The following is a 17,045-nucleotide window of genomic DNA, read 5'->3' as shown; positions in this document are numbered from 1 at the left end:
TGAAAAGGCTCCTTGTGCCTCCCCATGCAGCCTCTCGCCAGCCCTTCAAGCGCTCGCTATTTCCAGCCCAGCAGCAAAGTGCCTTCAGGAGCCGGTGACGCTCCGGATGGAGACACGCTCCGGCATTTAATGAGCTGGGAGCTCGCTCGCCGCTGCAGAACACCTCTCAGAGCTCCCCGGCAGAGCTCGCCAGGAAGTAATTTCACAAAGACTTTCAAAATGCCGAAGTGATTCCTACTTTGCAGTTTTAAAGGACTCCGAGCCTTTTTTGCGTGACATTTTCGTGGCAACTTTGTTACTAAAGTATTAAAATTCTAATGAAATGCTCTGTTAAACTGCAAAACAGTGTTTACTTATTAAATGGCTCTAAGAGTTTCTGCTTAAAATGTGGAGAATTTTAGCATCTAAAAACCTTCTTAAAACTTCTGTTCCTGGGTGAGGGGTTTTTTTGTTTTTTTTTTAAAAAGATGAATCTTCAAAGGAGAAACTTAGGCTTTAGGACTCTCCATCAGCTCTGCCAACTGTGTCCAACAGTAATAAAATTTTCTTCCCTCTCGAAGGTCGCTGGATCATGCTAGGTATCATTTGCCATACATTTCCCGTTTCTGACACCATTCATTTTGTAATACATTACATAAGATAGAGAAAATGGCAAGTCCGTATAAAGAGAAATTCACAGTGTGCTGCAGAAATGAGGCATGAACTCCATGGAGTCTATGACAGCCTCATCGTGGTGTGTGGGAAGGACTAGAAAAAGGGGTTGTACCAGGCCATTGATCTTCAAGTACGCTTCTTATTTTAACTTTGATGAGAAAAGATTTGCTTACCAATCAATAGCGTGCTGTAGCTGAAAGTTCTGCCATGCAATAGGAGTCCCTGCCAGGCAGGTGATGTGCAATGCCCCAGTCAAAGCTCGTGCTGCGCCCAGATGCCGTCAGGAATCTGCCAAACAGGGTCTCTCTGTTTCCACATTCGGCCAAAAGCAGGGCTCAGCATCAAGACATTAAAAGGGAAAGAAAGTTTCTGGTACTGCTCGGGCCATGCAAACCGCCACCACGAACAGGCACCGTGTTCCTAAAAGCCCTAACACAGCATTTACGCAATGGCGAAGGTCTTTTACAGTGATGGGTATCTACACACGTCGTGTACTCTGAAATAAATGAGTAAAGTGTGCAGATGACTGCATTAAATACCATGTTCCTGATGTAAGAGGCCCCAGGGGCCTCTTCTGCACAAAAACCCCCTGAAATTCTCCCCAAAGGAGATGAGCGCTGTACGAGTGCAAGCCCTGCGCTGCCTTCTGCTGAGCACGCCTGGTCAAGAGCAAAAGGTGAACTAAAGCCACAGAAAAGGATTTTTAAGTGAGGTTATTATACAACGTTGGTCTTATCTGCTCATCAGCTTCTGGTTCAGCTCCCATGACCAAATCATCTGTTGGGAAGGGAATATCTGCTCCAGGAGTTGGTCTGACAGCAGATGCTATTTCACGGATGCCGGGTCTTGACTGCCTCGTACATTTAAAGTAAAAAGCACACTTTAAAAAAAATGTCTTGGCCTGTGCTCATCTCTCATATAAAGACACACAAAAATAAAAAGGAACAGGCCGCAATTTTTTACACAGTGTCTCTTTAAAGACTGAACTGCAAACACCATCCTCTCCATTTATATTCATTCTGGCCAGGCAGAAGCTTTTAGGAAGAGAGATTGTTTAATAAACAGACATTTATAACAAGTGTCTGATCTTGCAGCCTCATTATCTGGAAAAGAGTCCATTAAACTAAGTGAGAAACTCTCTAATCATTAAGGGTGTTTAATGGGATCAAGATCAAATTATAACATGATTGTGTTAATATCTGCACCAGCAGGTTCAGTTGTACTCTTCTCTATCCCTAAGATCTGGTAGTGGGAAACAGGGCAGCTTAGAGGGGAAAAAAGGCCTCAAAAAGTGGGATAATTGTTCCAACTCTCAAAAGTTGCTCAAGAGAAGCAGCCATCGGGCCCCAAAGCGGATCTCAGCACTCTCCTGCGCTCACTGATACACACCGGATCAGCAGCGCCCGCTGTGCCTCTCGTGAATCATCCTCCTTCAAAAGGGAACGGGGGATCACGCCAGCACATAAAAAAGCACCCACAATGCTGGAAAAGGGCACGGGACTCATCTAGACACGCGTGTCATCTCAGTCTTCCATAATTCCCTGCAACAGAGATGAACGTCCCTCCTTTGCCTTCTCCCTCCCGCTACAAGCCCGATCCACGTTCCCCTGACTTGCTCCCTCTGAAGCAGCGCAGTCCCTCCGGAGCTCGGTAACACACACAGCCACGGAGCTCGGTAACGCACATCGCCGCGGCAAAGCAATGCCTGCGGGTGCGACCGCCAGCTCCATTCCGCGGGGCACGGCCACGCCTGGCGCAGTGCCACCTGCTTCAGCACGCTCACACAATGAACAAACTTTGCCTCTTACATCCCAAGTTGGATGCCTTCCTGGGGCAAAGCGCGTCACCAGCTTCTCTTGGAAAAAGCTGCACGTCACAGATGGAGCAGAAGACGCTTTCCCTCCTCTATATATGTTGTGGTTTAACCGCAGTCAGCAACCAAGCCCCACCCAGCCGCTCGCTCACTCTCCCCGCTCCCGGTGGGATGGGGGAGAGAATCAGAAGGGCAAAAGTAAGAAAACTCGTGGGTTGAGATAAGAACAGTTTAATAATTTAAAATAAATAAATAAATAATAATAATAATAATAAATAATAATATTGTAATGAAAAGGAAAACAACAAAAAAGAGAGAGAGGAACAAAACCCAGGAAAAATAAGTGATGCCACTGCTCACCACCTGCCAACCGATGCCCAGCTCGTCCCCGAGCAGCAATCGCTGCCCCTCGGCCAACCCCCCCAGTTTCTATACTGGGCATGACACCCTATGGTATGGAATAGCCCTTGGGCCAGTCGGGGTTGGCTGTCCTGGCCGTGCCCCCTCCCAGCTTCTCGCTGGCAGAGCAAGGGAAGCTGAAAAGTCCTTGACCAGTGTAAGCACTGCTCAGCAACAACTAAACCAGCAGTGTGTTATCATGTTATTCTCATCCTAAATCCAAACCACAGCACTGTACCAGCTACTAGGAAGAAAATTAACTCTATCCCAGCTGAAACCAGGACAACATAGCAGCACAGGGCTTCCTTCAGCAGCATAGCCTTGCTACGCAAACGATGGCTTTGGATTTACTTAATTAACCTTTTGGTCTTAACCTGAACCTGCTGCACAGCTCTGCCAGCCAGGACTTCTTCACAAAGCTGTATGAGGCATCTCCCTGGGCATTGGAGAGCAAGCTTTGGGGTTTGATAGCTGGGCTTTGCTCTTTTTCATAGTTGTTGGGGTTTTTTTTTAAATTCGCACTGTTGGGAGTTTAAAAAACTCCCAACCTTGGCACATCCATCCTTCGTACATGTGCCATGTGTTTTGCACATGTCTGTAAGCAGAGGTATTTGTGCTGCTAAACCCTGGAAGGCTGAACAGTTCTTAGCCACAGAGCACTGCATCCGGTATTAAAACACATTTACAAGTTCTTAGCAAGAAAGAAATATCTCCCATTAGAGACCATAACAAGAGCTGACTAGAAATTGTTTTTCCTCTCAATTTTAGCACAATAGCTGCTGGCAATAAACCTCTCCATCAGCACTGGGCAGTTCTAAGTGCAGATACTGTGTGGGAAGAAGCCAAACAAAGTGACAATATCGAGCTTTAAAAGCACTTTGGAGAAAGATGAAAAGGAACAATTGTTGAATGTCAGCTCTGGAAGAGGCTGATGAGATGTACCGGCTCTTTGCGTTGCCATCTCCTCACCACGTAATACTTTCAGTGACCCGACAGGTTACTAACTCCGGCAGCAGAGCCTTCCAGCTCATGGCAATCCCTGTACAACAGCTCTGAGATGGCAGCTTGAGAGATCTCCACTCTGGAATGAGACTATAAAGTCTTTCTCCACATGGGAAAACCTCATGGTGCCGATTTACCGAGCTGGAACGGATGCCATGTCTACAGGTCTTGAGGAACTTCAGACCAGTGGGGATGAAAGGGTGTATAGAGAAGATGAACATCCCCTTTCTTGCTTGCATGCCGGCACGTGGGCGAGCACACTCATGCACGTATGTGTGTGTAAGCGCCTCAGGAAGGGTATGTCCCTGTGCCAGAGAGGTGGAGCTGCTCCGGATGACTAGAAAGACCAATCTCAAGTCATCTGAAGTGGGAACTGAAGTGTCAGAGAAGGCCTTCACTCTCAGCAGCGTGGGTGTAATTGCATCAAACTGTAATGAAGCAAATCCATCTTCAAAATCCAAGCTCAAGAACAGTGACTAACTAGCTTCCTCGAATAAATGTCTTTCCAGAGACCAGCTGTAACTTCTTGCTGAGAAATATGGGGACCACCTAATACCCATTTCTCTGTCCCTGAACAAACAATATGATTGTGCATTATAAATACCAAACTAAATTAGCACACTAGTGTCCATGCCAATTATTTCAATTAAACTCTCTTCTAATAACCATTTACTACCCATTTTATTAAATTAGAAATTTTTCAAACAAAACACCCATACGTAGCTATTAGCCTAGATGTAATTATGCACTTCACACATTGACACGTGGACACTGGGCAAATGAGTTTCTTTTGGTCTCTGCAGCTCTCCCCCCTCCCAGTCCTGCAATCACATCCCTAGTTGGTCTGAAAGGAAAACTTTTACACAGCGTTTAGCTTTGAAAAACTGTATTTAGCACCCGTCTGCAGGAAACCTTTCTGTCTAAGCTTTTCTGCTCACATACAAAATAGTACATTGCATGAAGTAAGAAGGCCACTTTCAAATTAAATAGCTCTAGGGGATTGATTAAGGCACTCAGAAATAATGCAGTGTGGCTTGGCCAGATGCTTATGTCCTAACGGTAATAGTTACAAGACCAACTCAGCTGAACCAGCAGAAGACTTGAGACCATCTCTAAACCAAGAGCGTTCACTTCCTCTCTGCCTGTGGCGGGGCACAAGCTGCCTGATCTCTCGGGTAAAAACAGAGATGTCATGTCGGGACCAGCGATAAACGGCAGCGCCGGCTGAGCCCCAGCTACCCAAGCTCTGTCAAAACCCACGTTACACGAGTTGCAAGGCCAAGCCTCGCTCATCAGACGCAGGCATCTGCGCCTCGCCAGAGCTGCTCGTCTGGCATCGTCCCTGCCTGGTCCCTGCTCCGTGCAGAAGGGGAAGGAGGCGAGATCCTCCGACCGCCCCCGCAGAGCGAGGCTCCGGGCTCCCGAGCAGAGGCAGGAGGAAGCTCAGAGGCAGCTTCTTGCTAAAACCCACAGAGGAGCCAAGGGAGCAAAAAAAACCCAGAAGAGAGGGCAGGAGCCTTGGCGCAGGGGCTGGCAGCCTTTGCCCAGGAGGGACGGCGATGCCCTGCCCGCCCGGTGCCGACGGCTCCTGCCTTCAGCCTCCGCATGTGCAGGAGCAGGATTCCCGCTGCTCCGAGGAGCTCCCACTCCATGAGTGTCAGGGGTGGAAAAACACCCGCTTTTGGAAAAGGCCTGCCTTGCTCGTAAACATTTAGCTGGTGGATTTTTTGCTGCTTTCTGACAGGATAACACATTTCTCAGCGATGTCACTTCTGCCCACAGCATGGCAAGGTCTCAAGCTGACATTTGCTAAACATCTTCACCACCTGCTCCCCAGAAACGTTCCTCTCTCCTAGACAGAGGAGACATTTTTCTTGACAGCTCCTGCCATCGGGGAGCTAGCACGAACTCTGCCACCGAGCCGCAGTGTTTGCGCTTCGTGCTCTCACTGCTGCTCGGCACCCCAGCAATGGGTGCTGGATTCACAGGGACGCTGACCCACGGCCAAGGCTCACAGAAGGCTGGCTGGGCCAAAGCAGCAGCACGGCATTTGGAAACTCCAATTCCCAAATAAATCTGCTTGTATCGATCTGAAGTCAGAAACTGATTGCAGCAAAGCTCAACCAAAGCAATGGCTTTGCTAATCGTCACCACCGGCGTACCGGGAACGGATATGAGACACGCAGAAAGGCTCGATGACTCTACCCACAGCCCAAAAAGTAATTGCTCCCTGCCTAAAGGTAGGTGCTAAATTTGCAGAGCAACACTCCCGCTCCTGCGGGAGCCTGCGTGGGCTGCAGGAAGCGCGGCAGAGTCACTAATCCAAACACAGCCGCTGTAGTACCGGCACTCGCTCCGCAGCCTCCCCGCCGCACTCCCCCACGGTTCCTTCCCGAAGACACTGCAGAGCTGCTGCCGTGCCGATCTGCAGCGCCTGCGGATGGCGGCTACACGAGCCCGTCAGCCGGAGACCAGGTCTGAGCAGCGCAGAGCCCAAACAAGCTGCGAAAGGCCCCGCGGGAGCCACAGCTTGCAAACCAGAGAGCACGGGTGTCCACCACGCAGCAGAAATCACCACCCAAACTTCACAAAATTCAGCAGAGCTCAATCACGGAAGATGTGGTGGGTTTCACCCGACCTTAAAATGAAACATTTAAAAAAAAATCCTGCTGTTGTACCAGATAGAAGAGGCTGACAGACAGACAGTATTCATGTCCGTTCCCAGTGTTGCAGGAGAGCAACAAGCCCCAGCCCAGAGCGAGGAGCTCGTCACAGCCCTCTGCAAACCAGGACCAGGAAATACCCAGTGCGTGAAGAAAAGCAAGCAGCACATGAGGAAGGGGGGATACAACCTGCAGATCCATGTTGAACTCCAGGAGTTTCAGGACCTGCAGACAGGAGGATGACAGCACCTTCCCCAGGACCCTCACACATCCCCAGGCAGGATCAGGCGGGTGGAGGCTCTCAGCCTCCAGCCTCGGCTAAGCTGCTGTTGCAGGGGGAGCAGAAGGACTGCCGCCCGGACAGGAGACACGGACATACCCCCTCCACGCTCCCCTGCACCCCACAGACAGCATATCCGGCATCTCACATGCAAACGCACCACACCAGCCAGCTTTATGCAAAGCTACAACCAAAAGCTAGAAGACAGGTGACAGCGAAGACTCCTGGAAAGAATAATAAAATCACAATTTTGCCCTGGGTTTGGGGAGTCTTGTTGGATAGGAGTCATGTTTGTGTTCTCCTCAAGAGGGCTCTACCACAGTATTATGAAAGAGCAGCAGCAAAAATCATCTGTGACAAAGAAACTGTTGACCACAGTAGAGATGAAATCCGGCTCAGTAAACTGAGCGCGGCAGGGCACCGAGGGAGGGCCAGAGATTGGGCAGCCCCACGGGGGTCAGGGGAGCAATGACACATGGGTGAGAAAGCAGCTTGTGGCCGAGACAGACACCCCCAAGCAACGGGAGGAGGTTTGCATTGGCCACAGCGAACACTTGCACCCTTCTCCATCAGTTCTTTGCAGCACCCAAAACCCCGTCCAGGGACACAACCCCCTCCCCGGGCAGCGGAAGGCTGCTCTGCTGCTCCGCTCCCCGAGGGAGGAGGCGAGGGCTCAGCCCTGCTCCTCACACCGCAGCTGGGAGCAGCTCCAACACCGGGGAGCCAGGGGAGCTTCGGTTCCAGCCCTGTGCTGGTTCCGGCTGGGATAGAGCTGATTTTCTTTATAGTCACTAGTGTGGGGCTGGGGTTTGGATCTGTGCTGGGAACAGCGTTGATAACCCAGGGGTGGTTTAGTTGTTGCTGCACTGGTCAAGGACTTCTCAGCTCCCCGTGCTCTGCCAGGTGCAGGAGAAGCTGGGAGGGGACACGGCTGGGAGAGCTGACCCCAGCTGCCCAGAGGGCTGTCCCACACCATAGGGCGTCACGCTCGGCGTATAAAGCTGGGGCAGAAGGAGGAAGGGGGGGCGTTTGGAGCGATGGCGTTTGTCTTCCCAAGGCACCATTACGCGTGATGGAGCCCTGCTGTCCTGGAGATGGCTGAACACCTGCCTGCCATGGGAAGGAGTGAATGGATTCCTTGGTTTGCTTTGCTTGCGTGCGCGGCTTTTGCTTTCCCTGTTAAACTGTCTTTATCTCAACCCTCGAGTTTTCTCACTTTTACCCTTCCCATTCTCTCCTCCATCCCACCAAGGGGGAGTGAGCGAGCGGCTGCGTGGGGCTGAGTTGCCGGCTGGGGTTAAACCACGACACAGCCCGCTGGAGCGTGCCGAGGTGCAGAGCGGCACAGCGGCACGCCACCGCGAGGCAGCCAGCACCTCACTAGTGCCCAACCTTGCAAGCAGCAGTTGCACACTGAGCAAAAACAGGTTATCGCGGAACCAACCCGTTCAGGTACAAGACCAACCCTCGCGCTGTTTTTTAGCTCACATCAGGCAAGACTTTAACACATCAAAACAGTAACTCTACAAAGGGAAGAGATGAATGAACTTCTCGGCTTCACCGAGGCGACACCTCACTGCACGCATCCTCTCTCTCGCCACACTTCAGTCTTTCGCCCTTGAAGCAAATCACTTATCTCACCCATTTAATTCATTGCCATTTCACTATTTACATTACCCAGCTGACCCCACGAGCTACCCACCCCCCGGCTAATGGGCTCGCACAGCGTGTGCTGTTAGCCTCAGCCTTCAGCACAATTCCGCCTTCCTTCCTTCCCTCCGGCTGCACCCACATCCTGGCCTGGCTCTGAACTCTCGAAGGCTGCGGCCGTGGCTACTTGTACATCGTGCTACGTGTATATGCACGCCCACACAACTGCTGCAAAAAAGCAGGCAGGGAAAAACAATGATGGCATTGGATTGGAGAGAGTGTGAGCAAGCTGCCCCCTCTCCATTGCAAGAGGGATCCTATTCAACGGGGAAAACATCATAGAAAAACAGAGGGGAAAACACGCCTGTGTACAGGTACCCTCACACACAGCAAATACCGTCTGACTGCAGAAACTTTTGCTCCCGAAATAGAGGGCTTGCACCCAGCACATTGGAACTGACCACAGAGCGATTGCTTTGGAGGATGTCACGATCCCGACGTGTTTCGCTTGTTTGCAGACTTCACTTTACAGCTTCCACTCACAAAACACTGCTTCTATGTCCTGTTTGACTGTCAGCAAACAGCACGGCCCCAGACCGTCTCTTGAAGAAAGATGCTCAGAAGAGAACCAGAGAACCTTCTGTCTTTAGGAAGAAGACATAAGCAAGACCATGCAATTGTGGCCCCGGTGCAAGTCCAAAGAGGCAAAGCTGACCTAAAGCTCCTGGAGCTCTTCCAGAGAGCTGTGGACGGCCCTTGCAGAGCACGCCTGCCCCCTGCAACAAATGTCTGATGTAGTTTTAGAGCAGAAAATAAGCCTTTAAAATGCTTGCAAGTTAATGTAACTGTTGCAGAGCATTGCTTCACCCACTACTACAGGCTTCCCGCTTGAAGGGACAAGTTTTCTGAGTTTGAGAGATTTGGAGAACATCCCTTTTTTTTACTTTAATCTGCTAGTAACATGCTAACATCCACAACCTATCTGTCGCACCAAGACTTAAGCCTTGTATTTCAACTGTATCACCATGAACTCCTTCATTATCAATTATTTATTGTCTAGAATAATTGAAGGGGCGATGCTGAAGCCTAGCCAGGGGACCCACAACCCTGGAAACCTCCTCCCAGCCCTCTGGCTATGCAGGGGAGATTTTAAGACACCCACAATGAGGTTGCAGGCACAGGATCGCAGGGACTGCCGCCTCCCCACAGACCTTCACCCCCAGGGACCTGCGTTCTCCAGCAGCTTGGACTTTGATCGTCTCCCTGCAGTAAAACAGCCAGCCGTGAACTTGCTAAAATGGCAACTAAATGCTCCACAAAGAAAGGAAATAAGGTCACGATGGCAGATGAAATTCAGCACTATCATTTTATACAAAGCGTGAAGTAGCAATGTCATCTAAACTCTGAACTCTCTGGAAGATAAGAAAGAATGGAAGATAAAATTATTTTTCTTGCAGCAATGCAGCAAATGAATAGACTGATAAGAGAAGAAATCTCCAGATTCAGGGACTTGGAGGCTGGTGCTGCTTAGCCTTGCACTGCCCAGCAGCCTGCACTGCCAGCCCTTCGCTGGCAGCCTGCGGCCAGCACAGTTCTGTAGGTAGCTGGCAAGAGATTTGTACAGTGCCTATATGACCCATTCACTGAGCTGTCAGTCAGGAGGAATATGAGCTATTTTCTTTGCAAATTAAAACCTACATCTTTGCTACGGATCCAAGCAAGTGCCAGTGGAGCAGAGGCAAATGCAGCATGGCAAGGAAATCTGCACTAGTTGCAGGGCTTCAGCAGGCAACGTGTTCATGTCTCTCTTGATAAGCAGAGCTGAAAATAGTAGACAATAAAGAATTAATCCTCTCTGTTGGTGGAAATTCTCAGAAACAGAGATGTTTTGATTCAAATTTCAGGCCCTTTATTCCTCTCTAAACCCCTCTGCTGCATAGTCTACCACAAAAGGAAGTCTCTGAGATGCTATGCCTTACAGGAGAATGTATGGGGGGATTTACTAACCAATTTATTTAGGTTCTGCTTGTGATCTCTTTTACCGTGACCACACAGGGGTCTATGAGAGAGCAGCTCATGCCCAAGCAGGGCCAGCATTAGGACAGGGCTGGCTGCAGAAGGCAGCGATGGCGTGGCAGGACTCAAGCCCCCGTCTCCCTTGAGGCAGCGAGCGGGGGATGCCTGAGCTCCGACGCTCCCCCCATGCAGTCAGTCACCGAACAGGTTGTGCAGAGGAAAAGGAATGAGCACCACCTTCAGAACGGCAATAAATTATTTCCCTTGGGAACAAAGCTGCAACTGTGACGAGATAAAGCGGTGGGAAAACATAGCAGAAAAATTTAATGCATTCTCTGCAATTACAGCTCCAGCTGCCAAGTTGTTTCTCACACTGTCACTACAGCAGTGGTGACAGCTTCGGTCTCAGCCTGACCTTCCACCCTCGCCCAAGCCAACGGCAACACTCCATTGATTTCTGCAGACACACGGTTTTGCTGCGATGACAAATATCATCGTTTCCTCACCAGATCTGTGGACGCAGACTCAGAGTCATGATACTTCCCTGGTGCAAAGGGACCCACGCCCCTTGTAGATCTGTGCCAAGATCTTACGTGCAACCAAGCTTCTTCCAGTGGCTCGCATGTGATTTCTGTTCTCTGCTCTTTACCGGCAAGTTTAAGCAGCCGTCCATCTGAGCACAGGAGCTCCAAGAAGCCCCAGGCAGAAAGGTGCACCAGGCCCATGCACAGCTGGAGCAACCGGCGATGTCCCCACCGGGCTTCAGTCTCACGCCAAGAACACGTGGAAGGAGGTTTGCCCTAGTTAACCACGGTAGGACCCAAGACTCCAACATTTTTCATGCCACTCCGCACTCCGTTTGTTCAGTTCCACTGCAGGAAACTTTTCAGTTAGGACCTTCTGCATGTCCTGTACAACTGGTCGAGGGGAGTAAAAATGTTTGTTTTGCCAATGTGTTTAATTTTCCTTCAGTAAGGCCAATGTCAGCCACCCAGGTGCTCCCCGACAGTGTGCCCACCTCGCAGGGTGCCTGGAGACCCAGAGCTCAGGGCTGGGTTGCGAGGGCTGTCGCTCCTCCCCACGGCCCTGCCCTTCCCCTTCGCTCTTGCACACAACATGAGCCAAAAAACCAGACCCTCAACTGGTGTAAGTCTCTGCCGGGACTACACCCACCGCTCTCAGCAGGGACGTGGCCCTCTGCCACCCTTGCTCATGCTTTCCCCTTCACTTGGACAGGTACTCTCAGGTAACTTGAAACACGACTTTTTTTTCCCTTTCAAGCCCATCCTCCCAATAAATCGAATAGAAACCAAACTGAAAGTAAATAAACCGAGAAAATACACCTGGGAGGGATGGATATTTGAGCCCATAGTGTTAAATGGCGCTAAATAACTGAAAATCAATGTTGTTCTTCCTTTTCATCAGGGCACAGCTGTACATACTGCAGCACTCCAGGGACACCTCCACTCATTCCACCAGACTGCTACATGCACTTACTTTTATTACTAGCAAGGGTCCATTACTGACAGTAAAAGCAATATCCCTGAAAAGAGTAATGACATTTTTTAATAAAAGAATAGATATAATTATAAAAGAAGTGCATTTCTTCTCTTCCTCTATTATTTTCATAACTTTCCTAATATTCCTGCTGATGTCCAGGGGTTCCTGCCTTCTGGTGAATACTCAAAGGCACACAAATAGCTACAAGGAAATACCAATTTAAAAAACTCTGAACAGTGCTTCAATTAAGACACCACGCTAGTAATCATCACTGCAGCCTTTCAGAACAACTGAGAAAGCCAACCACAATTAAAAATGTTACGTGTCATGAAAAGAAAAAACCTACAAATGCAAGAAAACCCCCACCCTTTTTATAAAGCTGTCCCAACACGCTCTTCACCCCTGTCTATCCCATCTGGAGCCCAGCTGAGGAACGCGGTGGCGATATGTGTCGATTTTGCCTCTGTTAAGGGAGAGGACCTACTGCAGCCACCCTCGCTGGAGAGGACCCGGCCGCCCAGGACTGCAGACTTCTTCGTTACTCTTCCATCCAAGGCGGCGAAGGGGACGGGCAGCAGATTTAAGTACACCAACACCTTGCCCCAGGTGCTGTTCCCCTACATTGCTATAAGCTCTGCTAGTCTAGACCTAAGGCACCGTGCTTCAGAAGAGCCGTGCTGGATGGCTGGTGGCCTGCGATGCCCCTGCCCACTCATTCAGAAAGCAGGAATGAGCCCCGTCGGAGGAGTGCAGTGTGTCCGGTCTGCCCCCCATAAGCTCTGGCGCTCCTGGCCGGCAGCTTCTCCAACAACTTAGATGGCACCTGGGGACTGAATTTGGTCTTGTCCACAGCCTTGGCTGACACAGCAGAGCTGTAGGCATCTACTTTGGGAAGAGCTACACCAGTATGTGTCACCTGCCCGACTCACCGTCCTGCCTGGCCCAGGAGCAGGAGCCCACGCGGAGCAGCAATCGCTCCCCCCGGGAGCAGGGTTACTGCCGCAGGCTGGCTGAGCTTTCAGCAGTAGACAGAAACTGTCTACTTGTGTACTGTCAGACAGAAACTTTATGACAAAGAATTGGCTCAGGAAAACAGCCTAATCCAATTAATAAATGTTTTGATTTTGCTTTGCCAGGTGGCAAAAGCAGAGGAGAAGCAATTCAATTCAAGTGGTCACAGAAGCACTCCTAAGTTTGTTTCAGAGCCCGCCATCTTCACCGGTGTTATTTATTACTTGGTTTGGAGCTGGGCTCAGGCATCGCAACTGAGACTGAGTCACCCCTTGAGAGATGCTGCACGCAGGGCTCGTGGGAGACTGGGTCTTAACACTCTCATTGAGGGAATTGGTACTAGACAATAAATACCTTCATCCTGCTTTCACAAGCAAGGGATCAAACTGCTGGGAGATGAAGAGCCTTCGCCAGAGGAATTTTGTGGCACACAAGAGTCAGAGCTGGGTCTCCTAAATCCAGGTACAAACCTTCACAAGTGCAGATGGTACAGCCTGAACAGACATTGCAGTCCAGAACCTAAAATATTGGCCATTACCTCACCATCACAGAAATAAATGTCTCTAACTTCTGAATACAAACTGGAATTTTCAAATTAGCATCTGCATCTTCCAAATAAAATGGGAAAAATTGCCCATTAAATCAAATGGCAACAAAGTGGAGATTCAGCCGCAGACATATTCAAGGAACCTGACACAGGGACACAAAACTGCTCAGATCCATTAATGTAACGATGCATTTGATGGGGAAGTCACTTGGGGCACGTTAGCATGAAAACTGCAAGGGTAAGATCCTACAAGCCCGATATTTCAGCACTACAGTTTGCTTGTGCCAAGTATAATCCAACCTGTGATTTAGAGCCACCACTCAGCGACAAATTCAAGAGACAAAGACCAGATGTCAGTTAACAGACAAAGAAGTTTTCAAAATCTATCTAACCTGGAAGTAGAAACTTAAAAGAATTCACCCCAGCTGTTAAAAGCCTCTCTTTTCTTGGTTATGCAACATCTGAAAAATCTTTTATTTGAAACAGGCGATGTTAAAATTTTATAGAGACGTTGCTGAATTTTTCTGCACAAGCAGCTTTTCCAAACATCCTTATCCATCAAAATGATTCTTTCCTGATAATTAGCCTCAGAAAAATGCACTTAATCAAAGTGACATCCATTACTTCTTGCTCCTCTAAATAGGACTGTGCCTTCTGATGACGATTTTCTGGAAAGTATTCAGACTATTTAAATTAAGCAACAAATAAGCTCCTAATGGCACTTCTCTGAGACACAGTTTAATTTTATTCACGGGCTTTTTTATACATGCCCCAACCCAGTTGTCAGCACTGTTCAAGAAAAGAGAATGCAGGAGATCAAAAAGTGCCGTAGTCAGGACAGCAAAGATCAAAGGGATGCCACAGCTTGTGGTATAAAACAATATTTATCAATTCAGCAGCTGCGCTTTCTCAGCTGCCTTTAATCAGCAAATACCAGTATCACTTTAGAACAGAAGCCTTCCTTAGAGAGCCCAAGCTTGCAGCACCGATGGGATGCTGCCTTCAGCTCCTTCTCCCTTCCAGCAGCACCCCTTGGCCTTGCTCCTACGCACAGGTACCATCGCACAGAGGATTCCCGTGACCGGAGGAGCCACGTGCCAAGCATGTGAAAGGGCAGCCAGGCACAAGCAGTATTCGTGCCCCCAGGTCTTCACCTTCTTTTTGTTACCGGCTCAACATCTTAAACTCTGCCTTTATATTCCAGAGGCTCTGAATACTTTCACGACAACAAAACGTCAGTGAGATAAGAAACGCGATACTGCCATAAGAGAGCAGAACAGATCTCTTTTTCTCCCAGTATTGACATTGGCAGAACCTTCCAAAAAGAGGGAAAGAAACTTCTGAACCAGACAGGACTTATGCCAGGCAACTGAGGCAACTGCAAGGTTCCCAAAGAGAACCTTCTCTCCCCAAAGGAGAAATTACCTCCCAGTTCCTATCAGTCAGATTTATGCCCTGAGACAGCGGTTTGTATCCTCCGGAAATTTAGAGCTGAATGACAGTTAATCCTGTTTCTATAGCCTAGAGACCTGCCTCGCAAAAATGCCAAGCATGGTATCTAAATACAGTTGCACTGTATTGAAATACGACTAAGCCCAAAGCCGTCCAGATGCCTCGTGGCAGTGAGTTCCAAAGATGAATAAGAAGATGTTGGAAGGAGCACTTCCATTTGACCACTCTAGATTTGCTTCTCATTAGGCTTTTCTCTCTCTGTTGCACAAATCCATTTACCTCCCCCATTCCTCTTCTAGTCGGTCTTTTCCTATTTGCTTCCCGGCTGATTTATTACCATCCTCCACACAACATTCAAACTATTATTTTAATTCTCATGTCAATCAGTCTACCTGCCAAAGAGTAAGCCCTACTTAGTTAGACTGACTGTCTTCACCTTTCGCATTCTAAAAAGAAAAGTAAATTATGAGCAGCCTATTTTACCTATTCCACCTCATATTCACTGATTAGTTCTTTCAGTTCCATGGGTTATCTGGACATGCTCTCTCCTCCTGCTATACCACAGCTCTCTAATCGACTTGCTCCAGCAAGCTCTCATCTCCTCAGGCTCCAGCATTATCTCATTCTCTTACCTCAGTCCAGTGTTGGTGTCTCTTCAGCATCCTCTGTGACGAGGATGGATTAATACAGCTCTAACAGAAGCGGTTCTAACTCCCCAGAAGCAGCGAAACCTGGATTCCCCCATGGCCTCCCATCCTTTTAGTCTTCTGCTGACCCCAGAAACCTCCTCACTTTCATCAGCGCACTATCATTCTAGGGGAGTTTTTCAAAAGCAGGTATTTGAGACACTAATGTTTTTAGCATTGCTTTTATAAATAAATGAGATATTTAGTGCTATGGGTGTTTTCCTTCAGTGTTACATCTGTAAGTCCAATGAGCTCTATTTTGCCGTTCACAGTTCCCCGTACTGTTTACATGGGGGAATTTTCCTCAGCACATTCCTGTCAGTGCTGTAACAAAGCACTTCAAAGCACATCTCTGAGCTGCTTAGTATTTATAAGCACAGTAAAGCCAAAAAGGCTTTCTGCTTTTCTTCTGCTAGCCTAAACCAGCTCCTTATTCAGTTGGTTTGGAACAGACTAATCTACTGGTCATAATTACTCCAGCAAGCTTGCTTCATCTATAAGGTCCCAGTATCATTAACGACTTGGACTGCAACTGAGGCCTAACGGCAACCTTTCCCAAAGCCTACGGCAGTGGCTCACCTCAACTCCCAGTGAAGTCAAGAGGGCTACATGGGAATAGCAAACCTGTGCTCATAGATTTGCATTCCCAAACACACGGTGAAGTTTTCAATATTTTCTAAATGAAGGGGAAAGTCAAACAACTAAAGATAGCAGCACATAAAGCCAATGAAACAAAGGTACCTTGAGAAACACGGCTAATGAATTTAACAAAATAATCCAGTGTATCTCCACACTAAAACTGAAGAGAGATTCTGAATCAGAAACACTCAAATCTAGATGAAAATGAAGGTTAAGAGGTATACCAGTGAAACGCAGAAAAAACACAATCTGCAATTGCCACCTTCTGTATTTCAGATCCGTTCAAATACTTAAATATGAAAACTATTAAAACTCTAACCTTCAGACTTATCCAAATAAGCCACATCATAACTGTTCTGAAATCCAGACATTTTCTGCAGCAGAAATTTCCTATCAACCTCTCACTTTATGCCATAAAACTATATTGATGTTTAAGTGCCTGTTAAGGAAATCTGGGCTTTAAATTCTTGAGGATCACAGACTCATTTTCAAGACAGATCAATTCTTACACAGCTATACAAGTCAGGAACACTTATTTAGAACATCTGTAAATCCCACATTCTCAAACCCAAATTCACTTTTTTTTTTGCATGACACTTGTACACATGAAAAAAAAAATGAAATTACCTTTTAAGACAGACGCACAAAAGCCTTGATGCAGGTGTACTAAATACACAGCAGCTACCCAAAGGCTAACTCACCAGCAATTGAAGGGGTTTTTTCAACAAGTTAC

The 17,045-nt window shown here is 48.3% G+C and overlaps 1 protein-coding gene across 1 annotated transcript in view; it reads right to left on the bottom strand.

Annotated features, from left to right (window-relative positions):
* Window positions 1–17,045, bottom strand: part of KCNT1 (potassium sodium-activated channel subfamily T member 1) — a 90,293-nt gene that overhangs the window by 55,636 nt on the left and 17,612 nt on the right. The gene's annotated exons all lie outside the window — the stretch shown is intronic.

Source organism: Ciconia boyciana, chromosome 18 (genome assembly GCF_034638445.1).
Source record: "Ciconia boyciana chromosome 18, ASM3463844v1, whole genome shotgun sequence".
NCBI lineage: Eukaryota > Metazoa > Chordata > Aves > Ciconiiformes > Ciconiidae > Ciconia > Ciconia boyciana.
This window is presented reverse-complemented; position numbering and strand designations above follow the sequence as displayed.